The sequence below is a fragment of the Equus asinus genome, unplaced genomic scaffold, assembly GCF_041296235.1.
Source record: "Equus asinus isolate D_3611 breed Donkey unplaced genomic scaffold, EquAss-T2T_v2 contig_816, whole genome shotgun sequence".
NCBI lineage: Eukaryota > Metazoa > Chordata > Mammalia > Perissodactyla > Equidae > Equus > Equus asinus.
Genome location: NW_027225534.1, coordinates 2328391 through 2350785, shown reverse-complemented (window position 1 = coordinate 2350785; position 22395 = coordinate 2328391).

Here is a 22395-nt window from a genome sequence, read left to right as displayed (position 1 = left end):
AAGCAAGATGCTTTGGGGCCTCTCTGCCCCTTTGGAAACAAGGCAGCACCTTGGGCCTGGCAGCTCTAGGGCAATGGAGCACACCCAGAGCAGAAGTTCTACTTCAGCCAAATCAGGCCTGCCAGGAAACGGCGTTTCACAGGCCTTGGTAAGAGATGTTCCCGGTAGGCTGTAAGAGCACTGGGTAACGCCAGATGTTTCTTAGCTTCCCGAAGAGCTGGAAGCAAGATGCTTTGGGGACTCTCAGCCCCTTTGCAAACAAGGCGGCCCTTTGGGCCAGGCAGCTCTAGGCCAATGGAGCACACCCAGAGCAGAAGTTCTACTTCAGCTAGATCAGGCCACCAACAAAGTGCGTTTCACAGGCCTTGGTAAGAGATTGTCTCTTAGGCTGTAAGAGCACTGCTCAGAGATAGTTGTTTCTTAGCTTCCCAAAGAGCTGGAAGCAAGATGCTTTGGGGGCTCCCTGCCCCTTTGCCAACAAGGGCGACCTTTGGGCCTTTCAGCTCTAGGCCAATGGAGCACACCCAGAGCAGAAGTCCTACTTCAGCCAGATCAGGCCTGCCAAGGAACTGCGTTTCAGAGGCCTTTGTATGTGACGTTCCCGGTAGGCTGTGAGAGCACGGTGCAGAGCCAGTTGTTTCCTTGTTTCCCAAACAGCTGGAAGCAAGACGCTTTGGGGCCTCTCTGCCCCTTTGGAAACAAGGCAGCACGTTGGGTCTGGCAGCTCTAGGGCAATGGAGCACAACCAGAGCCGAAGTTCTACTTCTTCCAGATCAGGCCTGCCTAGACAGTGCGTTTCACAGGCCTTGATAAGAGATGTTCTCTTAGGCTATAAGAGCACTGGGCACAGCCAGTTGTTTCTTAGCTTCCCAAGAGGTGGAAGCAAGATGCTTTGGGGCCTCTCTCCCCCTTTGGAAACAAGGCAGAACTTTGGGCCTTTCAGCTCTAGGGCAATGGAGCACACCCAGAGCAGAAGTTCTACCTCAGCCAGATCAGGCCTGCCAAGAAACTGCTTTTCACAGGCCTTCGTAAGAGGTGTTCCCAGAAGGCTGTAAGAGTACCTGGCAGAACGAGTTGTTTCTTAGCTTCAAAAACAGCTGGAAGCAACATGATTTGGGGCCTCTCTCCCCCTTTGGAAACAAAGCAGCCTTTGTGCCTGGCAGCTCTAGGCCAAAGTAGCACACCCAGAGCACAAGTTCTACCTCAGCCAGATAAGGCCTGTCAAGAAGCTGCGTTTCACAGGCCTTTGTATGTGACGTTCCCGGTTGGCTTTGAGAGCACTGTGCAGAGCCAGTTGTTTTAGCTTCCCAGAGAGCAGGAAGCAAGATGCTTTGGGGCCTCTCTCACACTTTGGAAATAAAGGCAGCCCTTTGGGCCTGGCAGCCCTAGGCCAATGGAGTACACCCAGAGCAGAAGTTCTACCTCAGCCAGATCAGGCCTTCCAAGAAACTGCGTCTCACAGGCCTTGCTCTGTCACGTTGCCGGTAGGCTGTGAGAGCACTGTGCAGAGCCAGTTGTTTCTTAGCTTCCCAAAGATTTGGAAGCAAGATGCTTTGGGGACTCTCAGCCCCTTTGGAAACAAGGCGGCCCTTTGGGCCTGGCAGCTCTAGGCCAAAGTAGCACGCCCACAGCAGGAGTTCTACTTCAGCCAGATCAGGCCTGCCAAGAAACTGCGTTTCACAGGCCTTGGTAAGAGATGTTCCCGGTAGGCTGTGAGAGCACTGTGGAGAGCCAGTTGCTTTAGCTTCCCACAGAGCTGGAAGCAAGATGCTTTGGGGCCTCTCTCTCCCTTTGGACACAAGGCAGCCGTTTGGGCCTGGCAGCTCTAGGCCAATGGAGCACACCCACAGCAGAAGTTCTACTTCAGGCAGATCAGTCCTGCCCAGAAACTGCGTTTCACAGCCCTTGGTAAGAGATGTTCACGGTAGGCTGTGAGAGCACTGGGCAGAACCAGTTGTTTTTTAGCTTCCCAAAGTGCTGGAGTCAAGATGCTTTGGGGCCTCTCTCACCCATTGGAAACAAGGCAGCCCTTAGGTCCTGGTAGCTCTAGGCCTATGTAGCACAACCAGAACAGAAGTTCTACTTCAGCCAGGTCAGGCCTGCCAAGAAACTGCGTTTCACAGGCCTTTCAAAGAGATGTTCTCTTAGGCTGTAAGAGCACTGGGCAGAGCCAGCTGTTTCTTAGCTTCCCGAAGAGCTGGGAGCAAGATGCTTTGGGTCCACTCTCCGTCTTTGGAAACAAGGCAGCCCTTTGGGCCTGGCAGCTCTAGGGCAATGGAGCACGCCCAGAGCAGAAGTTCTACTTCAGCCAAATCAGGCCTGCCAGGAAACGGCGTTTCACAGGCCTTGGTAAGAGATGTTCCCGGTAGGCTGTAAGAGCACTGGGTAACGCCAGATGTTTCTTAGCTTCCCGAAGAGCTGGATGCAAGATGCTTTGGGGACTCTCAGCCCCTTTGCAAACAAGGCGGCCCTTTGGGCCAGGCAGCTCTAGGCCAATGGAGCACACCCAGAGCAGCAGTTCTACTTCAGCTAGATCAGGCCACCAACAAAGTGCGTTTCACAGGCCTTGGTAAGAGATTGTCTCTTAGGCTGTAAGAGCACTGGGCAGAGACAGTTGTTTCTTAGCTTCCCAAAGAGCTGGAAGCAAGATGCTTTGTGGCCTCCCTGCCCCTTTGCCAACAAGGGCGAACTTTGGGCCTTTCAGCTCTAGGCCAATGGAGCACACCCAGAGCAGAAGTCCTACTTCAGCCAGATCAGGCCTACCAAGGAACTGCGTTTCAGAGGCCTTTGTATGTGACGTTCCCGGTAGGCTGTGAGAGCACGGTGCAGAGCCAGTTGTTTCCTTGTTTCCCAAACAGCTGGAAGCAAGACGCTTTGGGGCCTCTCTGCCCCTTTGGAAACAAGGCAGCACGTTGGGTCTGGCAGCTCTAGGGCAATGGAGCACAACCAGAGCCGAAGTTCTACTTCTTCCAGATCAGGCCTGCCTAGACAGTGCGTTTCACAGGCCTTGATAAGAGATGTTCTCTTAGGCTATAAGAGCACTGGGCACAGCCAGTTGTTTCTTAGCTTCCCAAGAGGTGGAAGCAAGATGCTTTGGGGCCTCTCTCCCCCTTTGGAAACAAGGCAGCCCTTTGGGCCTTTCAGCTCTAGGGCAATGGAGCACACCCAGAGCAGAAGTTCTACCTCAGCCAGATCAGGCCTGCCAAGAAACTGCGTTTCACAGGCCTTGGTAAGAGATGTTCCCAGTAGGCTGTGAGAGCACTGTGGAGAGCCAGTTGCTTTAGCTTCCCACAGAGCTGGAAGCAAGATGCCTTGGGGCCTCTCTCTCCCTTTGGACACAAGGCAGCCTTTTGGGCCTGGCAGCTCTAGGCCAATGGAGCACACCCACAGCAGAAGTTCTACTTCAGGCAGATCAGTCCTGCCCAGAAACTGCGTTTCACAGCCCTTGGTAAGAGATGTTCACGGTAGGCTGTGAGAGCACTGGGCAGAACCAGTTGTTTTTTAGCTTCCCAAAGTGCTGGAGGCAAGATGCTTTGGGGCCTCTCTCACCCTTTGGAAACAAGGCAGCCCTTAGGTCCTGGTAGCTCTAGGCCTATGTAGCACAACCAGAACAGAAGTTCTACTTCAGCCAGGTCAGGCCTGCCAAGAAACTGCGTTTCACAGGCCTTTCAAAGAGATGTTCTCTTAGGCTGTAAGAGCACTGGGCAGAGCCAGCTGTTTCTTAGCTTCCCGAAGAGCTGGGAGCAAGATGCTTTGGGTCCACTCTCCGTCTTTGGAAACAAGGCAGCCCTTTGGGCCTGGCAGCTCTAGGGCAATGGAGCACACCCAGAGCAGAAGTTCTACTTCAGCCAGATCAGGCCTGCCAGGAAACTGCGTTTCACAGGCCTTGGTAAGAGATGTTCCCGGTAGGCTGTAAGAGCACTGGGCAGAGCCAGTTGTTTCTTACCTTCCTGAAAAGCTGGAAGCAAGACGCTTGGGACCCCTCTGCCCGTTTGGGAACAAGGCAGCCTTTTGGGTCGGGAAGCTCTAGGCCAATGGAGCACACGCAGAGCAGGAGTTCTACTTCAGCCTGATCAGGCCTGCAAAGAAACAGCGTTTGACAGGCCTTGGTAAGAGATGTTCCCGGTAGGTGTAAGAGCACTGGGCAGAGCCAGTTGTTTCTGAGCTTCGCAAAGACCGGGAAGCAAGATGCTTTGGGCCTCTCTGCCCCTTGGAAACAGGGCAGCACTTGGGGCCTGGCAGCTCTAGGGCAATGGAGCACACCCAGAGCCGGAGTTCTACTTCAGCCAGATGAGGCCTGCCAAGAAACTGCGTTTCACAGGCCTTTCAAAGACATGTTCCCGGTAGGCTGTAAGAGCACGGGGCAGAGCGAGTTGGTTCTTAGCTTCCCAGAGAGCTCTAAGCAAGATGCTTTGGGGCCTCTCTGCCCCTTTGGAAACAAGGCAGCACCTTGGGCCTGGCAGCTCTAGGGCAATGGAGCACACCCAGAGCAGAAGTTCTACTTCAGCCAAATCAGGCCTGCCAGGAAACGGCGTTTCACAGGCCTTGGTAAGAGATGTTCCCGGTAGGCTGTAAGAGCGCTGGGCAACGCCAGATGTTTCTTAGCTTCCCGAAGAGCTGGAAGCGAGAAGCTTTGGTGCCACTCTCTCACTTTGGACTCAAGGCAGCCCTTTGGGGCAGGTAGCTCTAGGCCAGTGGAGCACACCCAGAGCAGAAGTTCTACTTCGGCCAGTTCAGGCCACCAACAAACTGCATTTCACAGGCCTTGGTAAGAGATGTTCCCGGTAGGCTGTAAGAGCACTGGGCAACGCCAGATGTTTCTTAGCTTCCCGAAGAGCTGGAAGCAAGATGCTTTGGGGCCTCTCATCCCCTTTGCAAACAAGGCGGCCCTATGGGCCAGGCAGCTCTAGGCCAATGGAGCACACCCAGAGCAGAAGTTCTACTTCGGCCAGTTCAGGCCACCAACAAACTGCGTTTCACAGGCTTTGGTAAGAGATGTGCCCGGTACTCGGTTAGAGCACTGGGCAGAGCCATTTGTTTCTTAGCTTCCCAAAGAGCTGGAAGCAAGATGCTTTGGGGGCTCCCTGCCCCTTTGCCAACAAGGGCGACCTTTGGGCCTTTCAGCTCTAGGCCAATGGAGCACACCCAGAGCAGAAGTCCTACTTCAGCCAGATCAGGCCTGCCAAGGAACTGCGTTTCAGAGGCCTTTGTATGTGACGTTCCCGGTAGGCTGTGAGAGTACGGTGCAGAGCCAGTTGTTTCCTTGTTTCCCAAACAGCTGGAAGCAAGACGCTTTGGGGCCTCTCTGCCCCTTTGGAAACAAGGCAGCACGTTGGGTCTGGCAGCTCTAGGGGAATGGAGCACAACCAGAGCACAAGTTCTACCTCAGCCAGATAAGGCCTGTCAAGAAGCTGCGTTTCACAGGCCTTTGTATGTGACGTTCCCGGTTGGCTTTGAGAGCACTGTGCAGAGCCAGTTGTTTTAGCTTCCCAGAGAGCAGGAAGCAAGATGCTTTGGGGCCTCTCTCACACTTTGGAAATAAAGGCAGCCCTTTGGGCCTGGCAGCCCTAGGCCAATGGAGTACACCCAGAGCAGAAGTTCTACCTCAGCCAGATCAGGCCTTCCAAGAAACTGCGTCTCACAGGCCTTTCTCTGTCACGTTGCCGGTAGGCTGTGAGAGCACTGTGCAGAGCCAGTTGTTTCTTAGCTTCCCAAAGATTTGGAAGCAAGATGCTTTGGGGACTCTCAGCCCCCTTGGAAACAAGGCGGCCCTTTGGGCCTGGCAGCTCTAGGCCAAAGTAGCACGCCCAGAGCAGGAGTTCTACTTCAGCCAGATCAGGCCTGCCAAGAAACTGCGTTTCACAGGCCTTGGTAAGAGATGTTCCCGGTAGGCTGTGAGAGCACTGTGGAGAGCCAGTTGCTTTAGCTTCCCACAGAGCTGGAAGCAAGATGCTTTGGGGCCTCTCTCTCCCTTTGGACACAAGGCAGCCGTTTGGGCCTGGCAGCTCTAGGCCAATGGAGCACACCCACAGCAGAAGTTCTACTTCAGGCACATCAGTCCTGCCCAGAAACTGCGTTTCACAGCCCTTGGTAAGAGATGTTCACGGTAGGCTGTGAGAGCACTGGGCAGAACCAGTTGTTTTTTAGCTTCCCAAAGTGCTGGAGTCAAGATGCTTTGGGGCCTCTCTCACCCTTTGGAAACAAGGCAGCCCTTAGGTCCTGGTAGCTCTAGGCCTATGTAGCACAACCAGAACAGAAGTTCTACTTCAGCCAGGTCAGGCCTGCCAAGAAACTGCGTTTCACAGGCCTTTCAAAGAGATGTTCTCTTAGGCTGTAAGAGCACTGGGCAGAGCCAGCTGTTTCTTAGCTTCCCGAAGAGCTGGGAGCAAGATGCTTTGGGTCCACTCTCCGTCTTTGGAAACAAGGCAGCCCTTTGGGCCTGGCAGCTCTAGGGCAATGGAGCACACCCAGAGCAGAAGTTCTACTTCAGCCAGATCAGGCCTGCCAGGAAACTGCGTTTCACAGGCCTTGGTAAGAGATGTGCCCGGTACTCGGTTAGAGCACTGGGCAGAGCCATTTGTTTCTTAGCTTCCCAAAGAGCTGGAAGCAAGATGCTTTGGGGGCTCCCTGCCCCTTTGCCAACAAGGGCGACCTTTGGGCCTTTCAGCTCTAGGCCAATGGAGCACACCCAGAGCAGAAGTCCTACTTCAGCCAGATCAGGCCTGCCAAGGAACTGCGTTTCAGAGGCCTTTGTATGTGACGTTCCCGGTAGGCTGTGAGAGTACGGTGCAGAGCCAGTTGTTTCCTTGTTTCCCAAACAGCTGGAAGCAAGACGCTTTGGGGCCTCTCTGCCCCTTTGGAAACAAGGCAGCACGTTGGGTCTGGCAGCTCTAGGGGAATGGAGCACAACCAGAGCACAAGTTCTACCTCAGCCAGATAAGGCCTGTCAAGAAGCTGCGTTTCACAGGCCTTTGTATGTGACGTTCCCGGTTGGCTTTGAGAGCACTGTGCAGAGCCAGTTGTTTTAGCTTCCCAGAGAGCAGGAAGCAAGATGCTTTGGGGCCTCTCTCACACTTTGGAAATAAAGGCAGCCCTTTGGGCCTGGCAGCCCTAGGCCAATGGAGTACACCCAGAGCAGAAGTTCTACCTCAGCCAGATCAGGCCTTCCAAGAAACTGCGTCTCACAGGCCTTTCTCTGTCACGTTGCCGGTAGGCTGTGAGAGCACTGTGCAGAGCCAGTTGTTTCTTAGCTTCCCAAAGATTTGGTAGCAAGATACTTTGGGGACTCTCAGCCCCTTTGGAAACAAGGCGGCCCTTTGGGCCTGGCAGCTCTAGGCCAAAGTAGCACGCCCAGAGCAGGAGTTCTACTTCAGCCAGATCAGGCCTGCCAAGAAACTGCGTTTCACAGGCCTTGGTAAGAGATGTTCCCGGTAGGCTGTAAGAGCACTGGGCAGAGCCAGTTGTTTCTTACCTTCCTGAAAAGCTGGAAGCAAGACGCTTGGGACCCCTCTGCCCGTTTGGGAACAAGGCAGCCTTTTGGGTCGGGCAGCTCTAGGCCAATGGAGCACACGCAGAGCAGGAGTTCTACTTCAGCCTGATCAGGCCTGCAAAGAAACAGCGTTTGACAGGCCTTGGTAAGAGATGTTCCCGGTAGGTGTAAGAGCACTGGGCAGAGCCAGTTGTTTCTTAGCTTCGCAAAGACCGGGAAGCAAGATGCTTTGGGCCTCTCTGCCCCTTGGAAACAGGGCAGCACTTGGGGCCTGGCAGCTCTAGGGCAATGGAGCACACCCAGAGCCGGAGTTCTACTTCAGCCAGATGAGGCCTGCCAAGAAACTGCGTTTCACAGGCCTTTCAAAGACATGTTCCCGGTAGGCTGTAAGAGCACGGGGCAGAGCGAGTTGGTTCTTAGCTTCCCAGAGAGCTGGAAGCAAGATGCTTTGGGGCCTCTCTGCCCCTTTGGAAACAAGGCAGCACCTTGGGCCTGGCAGCTCTAGGGCAATGGAGCACACCCAGAGCAGAAGTTCTACTTCAGCCAAATCAGGCCTGCCAGGAAACGGCGTTTCACAGGCCTTGGTAAGAGATGTTCCCGGTAGGCTGTAAGAGCACTGGGCAACGCCAGATGTTTCTTAGCTTCCCGAAGAGCTGGAAGCGAGATGCTTTGGTGCCACTCTCTCACTTTGGAATCAAGGCAGCCCTTTGGGGCAGGTAGCTCCAGGCCAGTGGAGCACACCCAGAGCAGAAGTTCTACGTCGGCCAGTTCAGGCCACCAACAAACTGTGTTTCACAGGCCTTGGTAAGAGATGTTCCCGGTAGGCTGTAAGAGCACTGGGCAACGCCAGATGTTTCTTAGCTTCCCGAAGAGCTGGAAGCAAGATGCTTTGGGGCCTCTCTGCCCCTTTGCAAACAAGGCGGCCCTTTGGGCCAGGCAGCTCTAGGCCAATGGAGCACACCCAGAGCAGAAGTTCTACTTCAGCTAGATCAGGCCACCTACAAAGTGCGTTTCACAGGCCTTGGTAAGAGATTTTCTCTCAGGCTGTAAGAGCACTGGGCAGAGCCAGTTGTTTCTTAGCTTCCCGAAGAGCTGGAAGCAAGATGCTTTGGGGGCTCCCTGCCCCTTTGCCAACAAGGCCGACCTTTGGGCCTTTCAGCTCTAGGCCAATGGAGCACACCCAGAGCAGAAGTTCTACCTCAGCCAGATAAGGCCTGCCAAGAAACTGCGTTTCAAAGGCTTTGGTAAGAGATGTTCCCGGTACTCTGTCAGAGCACTGGGCAGAGACAGTTGTTTCTTAGCTTCCCAATGAGCTGGAAGCAAGATGCTTTGGGGCCTCTCTGCCCCTTTGCAAACAAGGCATCCCTTTGGGCCTTTCAGCTCTAGGGCAATGGAGCACACCCAGAGCAGAAGTTCTACCTCAGCCAGATCAGGCCTGCCAAGAAACTGCTTTTCACAGGCCTTCGTAAGAGGTGTTCCCGGAAGGCTGTAAGAGTACCTGGCAGAGCGAGTTGTTTCTTAGCTTCAAAAACAGCTGGAAGCAACATGATTTGGGGCCTCTCTCCCCCTTTGGAAACAAAGCAGCCTTTGTGCCTGGCAGCTCTAGGCCAAAGTAGCACACCCAGAGCACAAGTTCTACCTCAGCCAGATAAGGCCTGTCAAGAAGCTGCGTTTCACAGGCCTTTGTATGTGACGTTCCCGGTTGGCTTTGAGAGCACTGTGCAGAGCCAGTTGTTTTAGCTTCCCAGAGAGCAGGAAGCAAGATGCTTTGGGGCCTCTCTCACACTTTGGAAATAAAGGCAGCCCTTTGGGCCTGGCAGCCCTAGGCCAATGGAGTACACCCAGAGCAGAAGTTCTACCTCAGCCAGATCAGGCCTTCCAAGAAACTGCGTCTCACAGGCCTTTCTCTGTCACGTTGCCGGTAGGCTGTGAGAGCACTGTGCAGAGCCAGTTGTTTCTTAGCTTCCCAAAGATTTGGAAGCAAGATACTTTGGGGACTCTCAGCCCCTTTGGAAACAAGGCGGCCCTTTGGGCCTGGCAGCTCTAGGCCAAAGTAGCACGCCCAGAGCAGGAGTTCTACTTCAGCCAGATCAGGCCTGCCAAGAAACTGCGTTTCACAGGCCTTGGTAAGAGATGTTCCCGGTAGGCTGTGAGAGCACTGTGCAGAGCCAGTTGCTTTAGCTTCCCACAGAGCTGGAAGCAAGATGCTTTGGGGCCTCTCTCTCCCTTTGGACACAAGGCAGCCGTTTGGGCCTGGCAGCTCTAGGCCAATGGAGCACACCCACAGCAGAAGTTCTACCTCAGCCAGATCAGGCCTTCCAAGAAACTGCGTCTCACAGGCCTTTCTCTGTCACGTTGCCGGTAGGCTGTGAGAGCACTGTGCAGAGCCAGTTGTTTCTTAGCTTCCCAAAGATTTGGAAGCAAGATACTTTGGGGACTCTCAGCCCCTTTGGAAACAAGGCGGCCCTTTGGGCCTGGCAGCTCTAGGCCAAAGTAGCACGCCCAGAGCAGGAGTTCTACTTCAGCCAGATCAGGCCTGCCAAGAAACTGCGTTTCACAGGCCTTGGTAAGAGATGTTCCCGGTAGGCTGTAAGAGCACTGGGCAGAGCCAGTTGTTTCTTACCTTCCTGAAAAGCTGGAAGCAAGACGCTTGGGACCCCTCTGCCCGTTTGGGAACAAGGCAGCCTTTTGGGTCGGGAAGCTCTAGGCCAATGGAGCACACGCAGAGCAGGAGTTCTACTTCAGCCTGATCAGGCCTGCAAAGAAACAGCGTTTGACAGGCCTTGGTAAGAGATGTTCCCGGTAGGTGTAAGAGCACTGGGCAGAGCCAGTTGTTTCTTAGCTTCGCAAAGACCGGGAAGCAAGATGCTTTGGGCCTCTCTGCCCCTTGGAAACAGGGCAGCACTTGGGGCCTGGCAGCTCTAGGGCAATGGAGCACACCCAGAGCCGGAGTTCTACTTCAGCCAGATGAGGCCTGCCAAGAAACAGCGTTTGACAGGCCTTGGTAAGAGATGTTCCCGGTAGGTGTAAGAGCACTGGGCAGAGCCAGTTGTTTCTTAGCTTCGCAAAGACCGGGAAGCAAGATGCTTTGGGCCTCTCTGCCCCTTGGAAACAGGGCAGCACTTTGGGCCTGGCAGCTCTAGGGCAATGGAGCACACCCAGAGCCGGAGTTCTACTTCAGCCAGATGAGGCCTGCCAAGAAACTGCGTTTCACAGGCCTTTCAAAGACATGTTCCCGGTAGGCTGTAAGAGCACGGGGCAGAGCGAGTTGGTTCTTAGCTTCCCAGAGAGCTGGAAGCAAGATGCTTTGGGGCCTCTCTGCCCCTTTGGAAACAAGGCAGCACCTTGGGCCTGGCAGCTCTAGGGCAATGGAGCACACCCAGAGCAGAAGTTCTACTTCAGCCAAATCAGGCCTGCCAGGAAACTGCGTTTCACAGGCCTTGGTAAGAGATGTTCCCGGTAGGCTGTAAGAGCACTGGGCAACGCCAGATGTTTCTTAGCTTCCCGAAGAGCTGGAAGCAAGATGCTTTGGTGACACTCTCTCACTTTGGAATCAAGGCAGCCCTTTGGGGCAGGTAGCTCCAGGCCAGTGGAGCACACCCAGAGCAGAAGTTCTACTTCGGCCAGTTCAGGCCACCAACAAACTGCGTTTCACAGGCCTTGGTAAGAGATGTTCCCGGTAGGCTGTAAGAGCACTGGGCAACGCCAGATGTTTCTTAGCTTCCCGAAGAGCTGGAAGCAAGATGCTTTGGGGCCTCTCTGCCCCTTTGCAAACAAGGCGGCCCTTTGGGCCAGGCAGCTCTAGGCCAATGGAGCACACCCAGAGCAGAAGTTCTACTTCAGCTAGATCAGGCCACCTACAAAGTGCGTTTCACAGGCCTTGGTAAGAGATTTTCTCTCAGGCTGTAAGAGCACTGGGCAGAGCCAGTTGTTTCTTAGCTTCCCGAAGAGCTGGAAGCAAGATGCTTTGGGGGCTCCCTGCCCCTTTGCCAACAAGGCCGACCTTTGGGCCTTTCAGCTCTAGGCCAATGGAGCACACCCAGAGCAGAAGTTCTACCTCAGCCAGATAAGGCCTGCCAAGAAACTGCGTTTCAAAGGCTTTGGTAAGAGATGTTCCCGGTACTCCGTCAGAGCACTGGGCAGAGACAGTTGTTTCTTAGCTTCCCAATGAGCTGGAAGCAAGATGCTTTGGGGCCTCTCTGCCCCTTTGCAAACAAGGCATCCCTTTGGGCCTTTCAGCTCTAGGGCAATGGAGCACACCCAGAGCAGAAGTTCTACCTCAGCCAGATCAGGCCTGCCAAGAAACTGCTTTTCACAGGCCTTCGTAAGAGGTGTTCCCGGAAGGCTGTAAGAGTACCTGGCAGAGCGAGTTGTTTCTTAGCTTCAAAAACAGCTGGAAGCAACATGATTTGGGGCCTCTCTCCCCCTTTGGAAACAAAGCAGCCTTTGTGCCTGGCAGCTCTAGGCCAAAGTAGCACACCCAGAGCACAAGTTCTACCTCAGCCAGATAAGGCCTGTCAAGAAGCTGCGTTTCACAGGCCTTTGTATGTGACGTTCCCGGTTGGCTTTGAGAGCACTGTGCAGAGCCAGTTGTTTTAGCTTCCCAGAGAGCAGGAAGCAAGATGCTTTGGGGCCTCTCTCACACTTTGGAAATAAAGGCAGCCCTTTGGGCCTGGCAGCCCTAGGCCAATGGAGTACACCCAGAGCAGAAGTTCTACCTCAGCCAGATCAGGCCTTCCAAGAAACTGCGTCTCACAGGCCTGTCTCTGTCACGTTGCCGGTAGGCTGTGAGAGCACTGTGCAGAGCCAGTTGTTTCTTAGCTTCCCAAAGATTTGGAAGCAAGATACTTTGGGGACTCTCAGCCCCTTTGGAAACAAGGCGGCCCTTTGGGCCTGGCAGCTCTAGGCCAAAGTAGCACGCCCAGAGCAGGAGTTCTACTTCAGCCAGATCAGGCCTGCCAAGAAACTGCGTTTCACAGGCCTTGGTAAGAGATGTTCCCGGTAGGCTGTAAGAGCACTGGGCAGAGCCAGTTGTTTCTTACCTTCCTGAAAAGCTGGAAGCAAGACGCTTGGGACCCCTCTGCCCGTTTGGGAACAAGGCAGCCTTTTGGGTCGGGAAGCTCTAGGCCAATGGAGTACACCCAGAGCAGAAGTTCTACTTCAGCCTGATCAGGCCTGCAAAGAAACAGCGTTTGACAGGCCTTGGTAAGAGATGTTCCCGGTAGGTGTAAGAGCACTGGGCAGAGCCAGTTGTTTCTTAGCTTCGCAAAGACCGGGAAGCAAGATGCTTTGGGCCTCTCTGCCCCTTGGAAACAGGGCAGCACTTGGGGCCTGGCAGCTCTAGGGCAATGGAGCACACCCAGAGCCGGAGTTCTACTTCAGCCAGATGAGGCCTGCCAAGAAACTGCGTTTCACAGGCCTTTCAAAGACATGTTCCCGGTAGGCTGTAAGAGCACGGGGCAGAGCGAGTTGGTTCTTAGCTTCCCAGAGAGCTGGAAGCAAGATGCTTTGGGGCCTCTCTGCCCCTTTGGAAACAAGGCAGCACCTTGGGCCTGGCAGCTCTAGGGCAATGGAGCACACCCAGAGCAGAAGTTCTACTTCAGCCAAATCAGGCCTGCCAGGAAACGGCGTTTCACAGGCCTTGGTAAGAGATGTTCCCGGTAGGCTGTAAGAGCACTGGGCAACGCCAGATGTTTCTTAGCTTCCCGAAGAGCTGGAAGCAAGATGCTTTGGTGCCACTCTCTCACTTTGGAATCAAGGCAGCCCTTTGGGGCAGGTAGCTCCAGGCCAGTGGAGCACACCCAGAGCAGAAGTTCTACTTCGGCCGGTTCAGGCCACCAACAAACTGCGTTTCACAGGCCTTGGTAAGAGATGTTCCCGGTAGGCTGTAAGAGCACTGGGCAACGCCAGATGTTTCTTAGCTTCCCGAAGAGCTGGAAGCAAGATGCTTTGGGGCCTCTCTGCCCCTTTGCAAACAAGGCGGCCCTTTGGGCCAGGCAGCTCTAGGCCAATGGAGCACACCCAGAGCAGAAGTTCTACTTCAGCTAGATCAGGCCACCTACAAAGTGCGTTTCACAGGCCTTGGTAAGAGATTTTCTCTCAGGCTGTAAGAGCACTGGGCAGAGCCAGTTGTTTCTTAGCTTCCCGAAGATCTGGAAGCAAGATGCTTTGGGGGCTCCCTGCCCCTTTGCCAACAAGGCCGACCTTTGGGCCTTTCAGCTCTAGGCCAATGGAGCACACCCAGAGCAGAAGTTCTACCTCAGCCAGATAAGGCCTGCCAAGAAACTGCGTTTCAAAGGCTTTGGTAAGAGATGTTCCCGGTACTCTGTCAGAGCACTGGGCAGAGACAGTTGTCTCTTAGCTTCCCAATGAGCTGGAAGCAAGATGCTTTGGGGCCTCTCTGCCCCTTTGCAAACAAGGCATCCCTTTGGGCCTTTCAGCTCTAGGGCAATGGAGCACACCCAGAGCAGAAGTTCTACCTCAGCCAGATCAGGCCTGCCAAGAAACTGCTTTTCACAGGCCTTCGTAAGAGGTGTTCCCGGAAGGCTGTAAGAGTACCTGGCAGAGCGAGTTGTTTCTTAGCTTCAAAAACAGCTGGAAGCAACATGATTTGGGGCCTCTCTCCCCCTTTGGAAACAAAGCAGCCTTTGTGCCTGGCAGCTCTAGGCCAAAGTAGCACACCCAGAGCACAAGTTCTACCTCAGCCAGATAAGGCCTGTCAAGAAGCTGCGTTTCACAGGCCTTTGTATGTGACGTTCCCGGTTGGCTTTGAGAGCACTGTGCAGAGCCAGTTGTTTTAGCTTCCCAGAGAGCAGGAAGCAAGATGCTTTGGGGCCTCTCTCACACTTTGGAAATAAAGGCAGCCCTTTGGGCCTGGCAGCCCTAGGCCAATGGAGTACACCCAGAGCAGAAGTTCTACCTCAGCCAGATCAGGCCTTCCAAGAAACTGCGTCTCACAGGCCTTTCTCTGTCACGTTGCCGGTAGGCTGTGAGAGCACTGTGCAGAGCCAGTTGTTTCTTAGCTTCCCAAAGATTTGGAAGCAAGATACTTTGGGGACTCTCAGCCCCTTTGGAAACAAGGCGGCCCTTTGGGCCTGGCAGCTCTAGGCCAAAGTAGCACGCCCAGAGCAGGAGTTCTACTTCAGCCAGATCAGGCCTGCCAAGAAACTGCGTTTCACAGGCCTTGGTAAGAGATGTTCCCGGTAGGCTGTAAGAGCACTGGGCAGAGCCAGTTGTTTCTTACCTTCCTGAAAAGCTGGAAGCAAGACGCTTGGGACCCCTCTGCCCGTTTGGGAACAGGGCAGCCTTTTGGGTCGGGAAGCTCTAGGCCAATGGAGCACACGCAGAGCAGGAGTTCTACTTCAGCCTGATCAGGCCTGCAAAGAAACAGCGTTTGACAGGCCTTGGTAAGAGATGTTCCCGGTAGGTGTAAGAGCACTGGGCAGAGCCAGTTGTTTCTTAGCTTCGCAAAGACCGGGAAGCAAGATGCTTTGGGCCTCTCTGCCCCTTGGAAACAGGGCAGCACTTGGGGCCTGGCAGCTCTAGGGCAATGGAGCACACCCAGAGCCGGAGTTCTACTTCAGCCAGATGAGGCCTGCCAAGAAACTGCGTTTCACAGGCCTTTCAAAGACATGTTCCCGGTAGGCTGTAAGAGCACGGGGCAGAGCGAGTTGGTTCTTAGCTTCCCAGAGAGCTGGAAGCAAGATGCTTTGGGGCCTCTCTGCCCCTTTGGAAACAAGGCAGCACCTTGGGCCTGGCAGCTCTAGGGCAATGGAGCACACCCAGAGCAGAAGTTCTACTTCAGCCAAATCAGGCCTGCCAGGAAACGGCGTTTCACAGGCCTTGGTAAGAGATGTTCCCGGTAGGCTGTAAGAGCACTGGGCAACGCCAGATGTTTCTTAGCTTCCCGAAGAGCTGGAAGCAAGATGCTTTGGTGCCACTCTCTCACTTTGGAATCAAGGCAGCCCTTTGGGGCAGGTAGCTCCAGGCCAGTGGAGCACACCCAGAGCAGAAGTTCTACTTCGGCCGGTTCAGGCCACCAACAAACTGCGTTTCACAGGCCTTGGTAAGAGATGTTCCCGGTAGGCTGTAAGAGCACTGGGCAACGCCAGATGTTTCTTAGCTTCCCGAAGAGCTGGAAGCAAGATGCTTTGGGGCCTCTCTGCCCCTTTGCAAACAAGGCGGCCCTTTGGGCCAGGCAGCTCTAGGCCAATGGAGCACACCCAGAGCAGAAGTTCTACTTCAGCTAGATCAGGCCACCTACAAAGTGCGTTTCACAGGCCTTGGTAAGAGATTTTCTCTCAGGCTGTAAGAGCACTGGGCAGAGCCAGTTGTTTCTTAGCTTCCCGAAGAGCTGGAAGCAAGATGCTTTGGGGGCTCCCTGCCCCTTTGCCAACAAGGCCGACCTTTGGGCCTTTCAGCTCTAGGCCAATGGAGCACACCCAGAGCAGAAGTTCTACCTCAGCCAGATAAGGCCTGCCAAGAAACTGCGTTTCAAAGGCTTTGGTAAGAGATGTTCCCGGTACTCTGTCAGAGCACTGGGCAGAGACAGTTGTCTCTTAGCTTCCCAATGAGCTGGAAGCAAGATGCTTTGGGGCCTCTCTGCCCCTTTGCAAACAAGGCATCCCTTTGGGCCTTTCAGCTCTAGGGCAATGGAGCACACCCAGAGCAGAAGTTCTACCTCAGCCAGATCAGGCCTGCCAAGAAACTGCTTTTCACAGGCCTTCGTAAGAGGTGTTCCCGGAAGGCTGTAAGAGTACCTGGCAGAGCGAGTTGTTTCTTAGCTTCAAAAACAGCTGGAAGCAACATGATTTGGGGCCTCTCTCCCCCTTTGGAAACAAAGCAGCCTTTGTGCCTGGCAGCTCTAGGCCAAAGTAGCACACCCAGAGCACAAGTTCTACCTCAGCCAGATAAGGCCTGTCAAGAAGCTGCGTTTCACAGGCCTTTGTATGTGACGTTCCCGGTTGGCTTTGAGAGCACTGTGCAGAGCCAGTTGTTTTAGCTTCCCAGAGAGCAGGAAGCAAGATGCTTTGGGGCCTCTCTCACACTTTGGAAATAAAGGCAGCCCTTTGGGCCTGGCAGCCCTAGGCCAATGGAGTACACCCAGAGCAGAAGTTCTACCTCAGCCAGATCAGGCCTTCCAAGAAACTGCGTCTCACAGGCCTTTCTCTGTCACGTTGCCGGTAGGCTGTGAGAGCACTGTGCAGAGCCAGTTGTTTCTTAGCTTCCCAAAGATTTGGAAGCAAGATACTTTGGGGACTCTCAGCCCCTTTGGAAACAAGGCGGCCCTTTGGGCCTGGCAGCTCTAGGCCAAAGTAGCACGCCCAGAGCAGGAGTTCTACTTCAGCCAGATCAGGCCTGCCAAGAAACTGCGTTTCACAGGCCTTGGTAAGAGATGTTCCCGGTAGGCTGTAAGAGCACTGGGCAGAGCCAGTTGTTTCTTACCTTCCTGAAAAGCTGGAAGCAAGACGCTTGGGACCCCTCTGCCCGTTTGGGAACAAGGCAGCCTTTTGGGTCGGGAAGCTCTAGGCCAATGGAGTACACCCAGAGCAGAAGTTCTACTTCAGCCTGATCAGGCCTGCAAAGAAACAGCGTTTGACAGGCCTTGGTAAGAGATGTTCCCGGTAGGTGTAAGAGCACTGGGCAGAGCCAGTTGTTTCTTAGCTTCGCAAAGACCGGGAAGCAAGATGCTTTGGGCCTCTCTGCCCCTTGGAAACAGGGCAGCACTTGGGGCCTGGCAGCTCTAGGGCAATGGAGCACACCCAGAGCCGGAGTTCTACTTCAGCCAGATGAGGCCTGCCAAGAAACTGCGTTTCACAGGCCTTTCAAAGACATGTTCCCGGTAGGCTGTAAGAGCACGGGGCAGAGCGAGTTGGTTCTTAGCTTCCCAGAGAGCTGGAAGCAAGATGCTTTGGGGCCTCTCTGCCCCTTTGGAAACAAGGCAGCACCTTGGGCCTGGCAGCTCTAGGGCAATGGAGCACACCCAGAGCAGAAGTTCTACTTCAGCCAAATCAGGCCTGCCAGGAAACGGCGTTTCACAGGCCTTGGTAAGAGATGTTCCCGGTAGGCTGTAAGAGCACTGGGCAACGCCAGATGTTTCTTAGCTTCCCGAAGAGCTGGAAGCAAGATGCTTTGGTGCCACTCTCTCACTTTGGAATCAAGGCAGCCCTTTGGGGCAGGTAGCTCCAGGCCAGTGGAGCACACCCAGAGCAGAAGTTCTACTTCGGCCGGTTCAGGCCACCAACAAACTGCGTTTCACAGGCCTTGGTAAGAGATGTTCCCGGTAGGCTGTAAGAGCACTGGGCAACGCCAGATGTTTCTTAGCTTCCCGAAGAGCTGGAAGCAAGATGCTTTGGTGCCACTCTCTCACTTTGGAATCAAGGCAGCCCTTTGGGGCAGGTAGCTCCAGGCCAGTGGAGCACACCCAGAGCAGAAGTTCTACTTCGGCCGGTTCAGGCCACCAACAAACTGCGTTTCACAGGCCTTGGTAAGAGATGTTCCCGGTAGGCTGTAAGAGCACTGGGCAACGCCAGATGTTTCTTAGCTTCCCGAAGAGCTGGAAGCAAGATGCTTTGGGGCCTCTCTGCCCCTTTGCAAACAAGGCGGCCCTTTGGGCCAGGCAGCTCTAGGCCAATGGAGCACACCCAGAGCAGAAGTTCTACTTCAGCTAGATCAGGCCACCTACAAAGTGCATTTCACAGGCCTTGGTAAGAGATTTTCTCTCAGGCTGTAAGAGCACTGGGCAGAGCCAGTTGTTTCTTAGCTTCCCGAAGATCTGGAAGCAAGATGCTTTGGGGGCTCCCTGCCCCTTTGCCAACAAGGCCGACCTTTGGGCCTTTCAGCTCTAGGCCAATGGAGCACACCCAGAGCAGAAGTTCTACCTCAGCCAGATAAGGCCTGCCAAGAAACTGCGTTTCAAAGGCTTTGGTAAGAGATGTTCCCGGTACTCTGTCAGAGCACTGGGCAGAGACAGTTGTCTCTTAGCTTCCCAATGAGCTGGAAGCAAGATGCTTTGGGGCCTCTCTGCCCCTTTGCAAACAAGGCATCCCTTTGGGCCTTTCAGCTCTAGGGCAATGGAGCACACCCAGAGCAGAAGTTCTACCTCAGCCAGATCAGGCCTGCCAAGAAACTGCTTTTCACAGGCCTTCGTAAGAGGTGTTCCCGGAAGGCTGTAAGAGTACCTGGCAGAGCGAGTTGTTTCTTAGCTTCAAAAACAGCTGGAAGCAACATGATTTGGGGCCTCTCTCCCCCTTTGGAAACAAAGCAGCCTTTGTGCCTGGCAGCTCTAGGCCAAAGTAGCACACCCAGAGCACAAGTTCTACCTCAGCCAGATAAGGCCTGTCAAGAAGCTGCGTTTCACAGGCCTTTGTATGTGACGTTCCCGGTTGGCTTTGAGAGCACTGTGCAGAGCCAGTTGTTTTAGCTTCCCAGAGAGCAGGAAGCAAGATGCTTTGGGGCCTCTCTCACACTTTGGAAATAAAGGCAGCCCTTTGGGCCTGGCAGCCCTAGGCCAATGGAGTACACCCAGAGCAGAAGTTCTACCTCAGCCAGATCAGGCCTTCCAAGAAACTGCGTCTCACAGGCCTTTCTCTGTCACGTTGCCGGTAGGCTGTGAGAGCACTGTGCAGAGCCAGTTGTTTCTTAGCTTCCCAAAGATTTGGAAGCAAGATACTTTGGGGACTCTCAGCCCCTTTGGAAACAAGGCGGCCCTTTGGGCCTGGCAGCTCTAGGCCAAAGTAGCACGCCCAGAGCAGGAGTTCTACTTCAGCCAGATCAGGCCTGCCAAGAAACTGCGTTTCACAGGCCTTGGTAAGAGATGTTCCCGGTAGGCTGTAAGAGCACTGGGCAGAGCCAGTTGTTTCTTACCTTCCTGAAAAGCTGGAAGCAAGACGCTTGGGACCCCTCTGCCCGTTTGGGAACAGGGCAGCCTTTTGGGTCGGGAAGCTCTAGGCCAATGGAGCACACGCAGAGCAGGAGTTCTACTTCAGCCTGATCAGGCCTGCAAAGAAACAGCGTTTGACAGGCCTTGGTAAGAGATGTTCCCGGTAGGTGTAAGAGCACTGGGCAGAGCCAGTTGTTTCTTAGCTTCGCAAAGACCGGGAAGCAAGATGCTTTGGGCCTCTCTGCCCCTTGGAAACAGGGCAGCACTTGGGGCCTGGCAGCTCTAGGGCAATGGAGCACACCCAGAGCCGGAGTTCTACTTCAGCCAGATGAGGCCTGCCAAGAAACTGCGTTTCACAGGCCTTTCAAAGACATGTTCCCGGTAGGCTGTAAGAGCACGGGGCAGAGCGAGTTGGTTCTTAGCTTCCCAGAGAGCTGGAAGCAAGATGCTTTGGGGCCTCTCTGCCCCTTTGGAAACAAGGCAGCACCTTGGGCCTGGCAGCTCTAGGGCAATGGAGCACACCCAGAGCAGAAGTTGTACTTCAGCCAAATCAGGCCTGCCAGGAAACGGCGTTTCACAGGCCTTGGTAAGAGATGTTCCCGGTAGGCTGTAAGAGCACTGGGCAACGCCAGATGTTTCTTAGCTTCCCGAAGAGCTGGAAGCAAGATGCTTTGGTGACACTCTCTCACTTTGGAATCAAGGCAGCCCTTTGGGGCAGGTAGCTCCAGGCCAGTGGAGCACACCCAGAGCAGAAGTTCTACTTCGGCCGGTTCAGGCCACCAACAAACTGCGTTTCACAGGCCTTGGTAAGAGATGTTCCCGGTAGGCTGTAAGAGCACTGGGCAACGCCAGATGTTTCTTAGCTTCCCGAAGAGCTGGAAGCAAGATGCTTTGGGGCCTCTCTGCCCCTTTGCAAACAAGGCGGCCCTTTGGGCCAGGCAGCTCTAGGCCAATGGAGCACACCCAGAGCAGAAGTTCTACTTCAGCTAGATCAGGCCACCTACAAAGTGCGTTTCACAGGCCTTGGTAAGAGATTTTCTCTCAGGCTGTAAGAGCACTGGGCAGAGCCAGTTGTTTCTTAGCTTCCCGAAGAGCTGGAAGCAAGATGCTTTGGGGGCTCCCTGCCCCTTTGCCAACAAGGCCGACCTTTGGGCCTTTCAGCTCTAGGCCAATGGAGCACACCCAGAGCAGAAGTTCTACCTCAGCCAGATAAGGCCTGCCAAGAAACTGCGTTTCAAAGGCTTTGGTAAGAGATGTTCCCGGTACTCTGTCAGAGCACTGGGCAGAGACAGTTGTCTCTTAGCTTCCCAATGAGCTGGAAGCAAGATGCTTTGGGGCCTCTCTGCCCCTTTGCAAACAAGGCATCCCTTTGGGCCTTTCAGCTCTAGGGCAATGGAGCACACCCAGAGCAGAAGTTCTACCTCAGCCAGATCAGGCCTGCCAAGAAACTGCTTTTCACAGGCCTTCGTAAGAGGTGTTCCCGGAAGGCTGTAAGAGTACCTGGCAGAGCGAGTTGTTTCTTAGCTTCAAAAACAGCTGGAAGCAACATGATTTGGGGCCTCTCTCCCCCTTTGGAAACAAAGCAGCCTTTGTGCCTGGCAGCTCTAGGCCAAAGTAGCACACCCAGAGCACAAGTTCTACCTCAGCCAGATAAGGCCTGTCAAGAAGCTGCGTTTCACAGGCCTTTGTATGTGACGTTCCCGGTTGGCTTTGAGAGCACTGTGCAGAGCCAGTTGTTTTAGCTTCCCAGAGAGCAGGAAGCAAGATGCTTTGGGGCCTCTCTCACACTTTGGAAATAAAGGCAGCCCTTTGGGCCTGGCAGCCCTAGGCCAATGGAGTACACCCAGAGCAGAAGTTCTACCTCAGCCAGATCAGGCCTTCCAAGAAACTGCGTCTCACAGGCCTTTCTCTGTCACGTTGCCGGTAGGCTGTGAGAGCACTGTGCAGAGCCAGTTGTTTCTTAGCTTCCCAAAGATTTGGAAGCAAGATACTTTGGGGACTCTCAGCCCCTTTGGAAACAAGGCGGCCCTTTGGGCCTGGCAGCTCTAGGCCAAAGTAGCACGCCCAGAGCAGGAGTTCTACTTCAGCCAGATCAGGCCTGCCAAGAAACTGCGTTTCACAGGCCTTGGTAAGAGATGTTCCCGGTAGGCTGTAAGAGCACTGGGCAGAGCCAGTTGTTTCTTACCTTCCTGAAAAGCTGGAAGCAAGACGCTTGGGACCCCTCTGCCCGTTTGGGAACAGGGCAGCCTTTTGGGTCGGGAAGCTCTAGGCCAATGGAGCACACGCAGAGCAGGAGTTCTACTTCAGCCTGATCAGGCCTGCAAAGAAACAGCGTTTGACAGGCCTTGGTAAGAGATGTTCCCGGTAGGTGTAAGAGCACTGGGCAGAGCCAGTTGTTTCTTAGCTTCGCAAAGACCGGGAAGCAAGATGCTTTGGGCCTCTCTGCCCCTTGGAAACAGGGCAGCACTTGGGGCCTGGCAGCTCTAGGGCAATGGAGCACACCCAGAGCCGGAGTTCTACTTCAGCCAGATGAGGCCTGCCAAGAAACTGCGTTTCACAGGCCTTTCAAAGACATGTTCCCGGTAGGCTGTAAGAGCACGGGGCAGAGCGAGTTGGTTCTTAGCTTCCCAGAGAGCTGGAAGCAAGATGCTTTGGGGCCTCTCTGCCCCTTTGGAAACAAGGCAGCACCTTGGGCCTGGCAGCTCTAGGGCAATGGAGCACACCCAGAGCAGAAGTTCTACTTCAGCCAAATCAGGCCTGCCAGGAAACGGCGTTTCACAGGCCTTGGTAAGAGATGTTCCCGGTAGGCTGTAAGAGCACTGGGCAACGCCAGATGTTTCTTAGCTTCCCGAAGAGCTGGAAGCAAGATGCTTTGGTGCCACTCTCTCACTTTGGAATCAAGGCAGCCCTTTGGGGCAGGTAGCTCCAGGCCAGTGGAGCACACCCAGAGCAGAAGTTCTACTTCGGCCGGTTCAGGCCACCAACAAACTGCGTTTCACAGGCCTTGGTAAGAGATGTTCCCGGT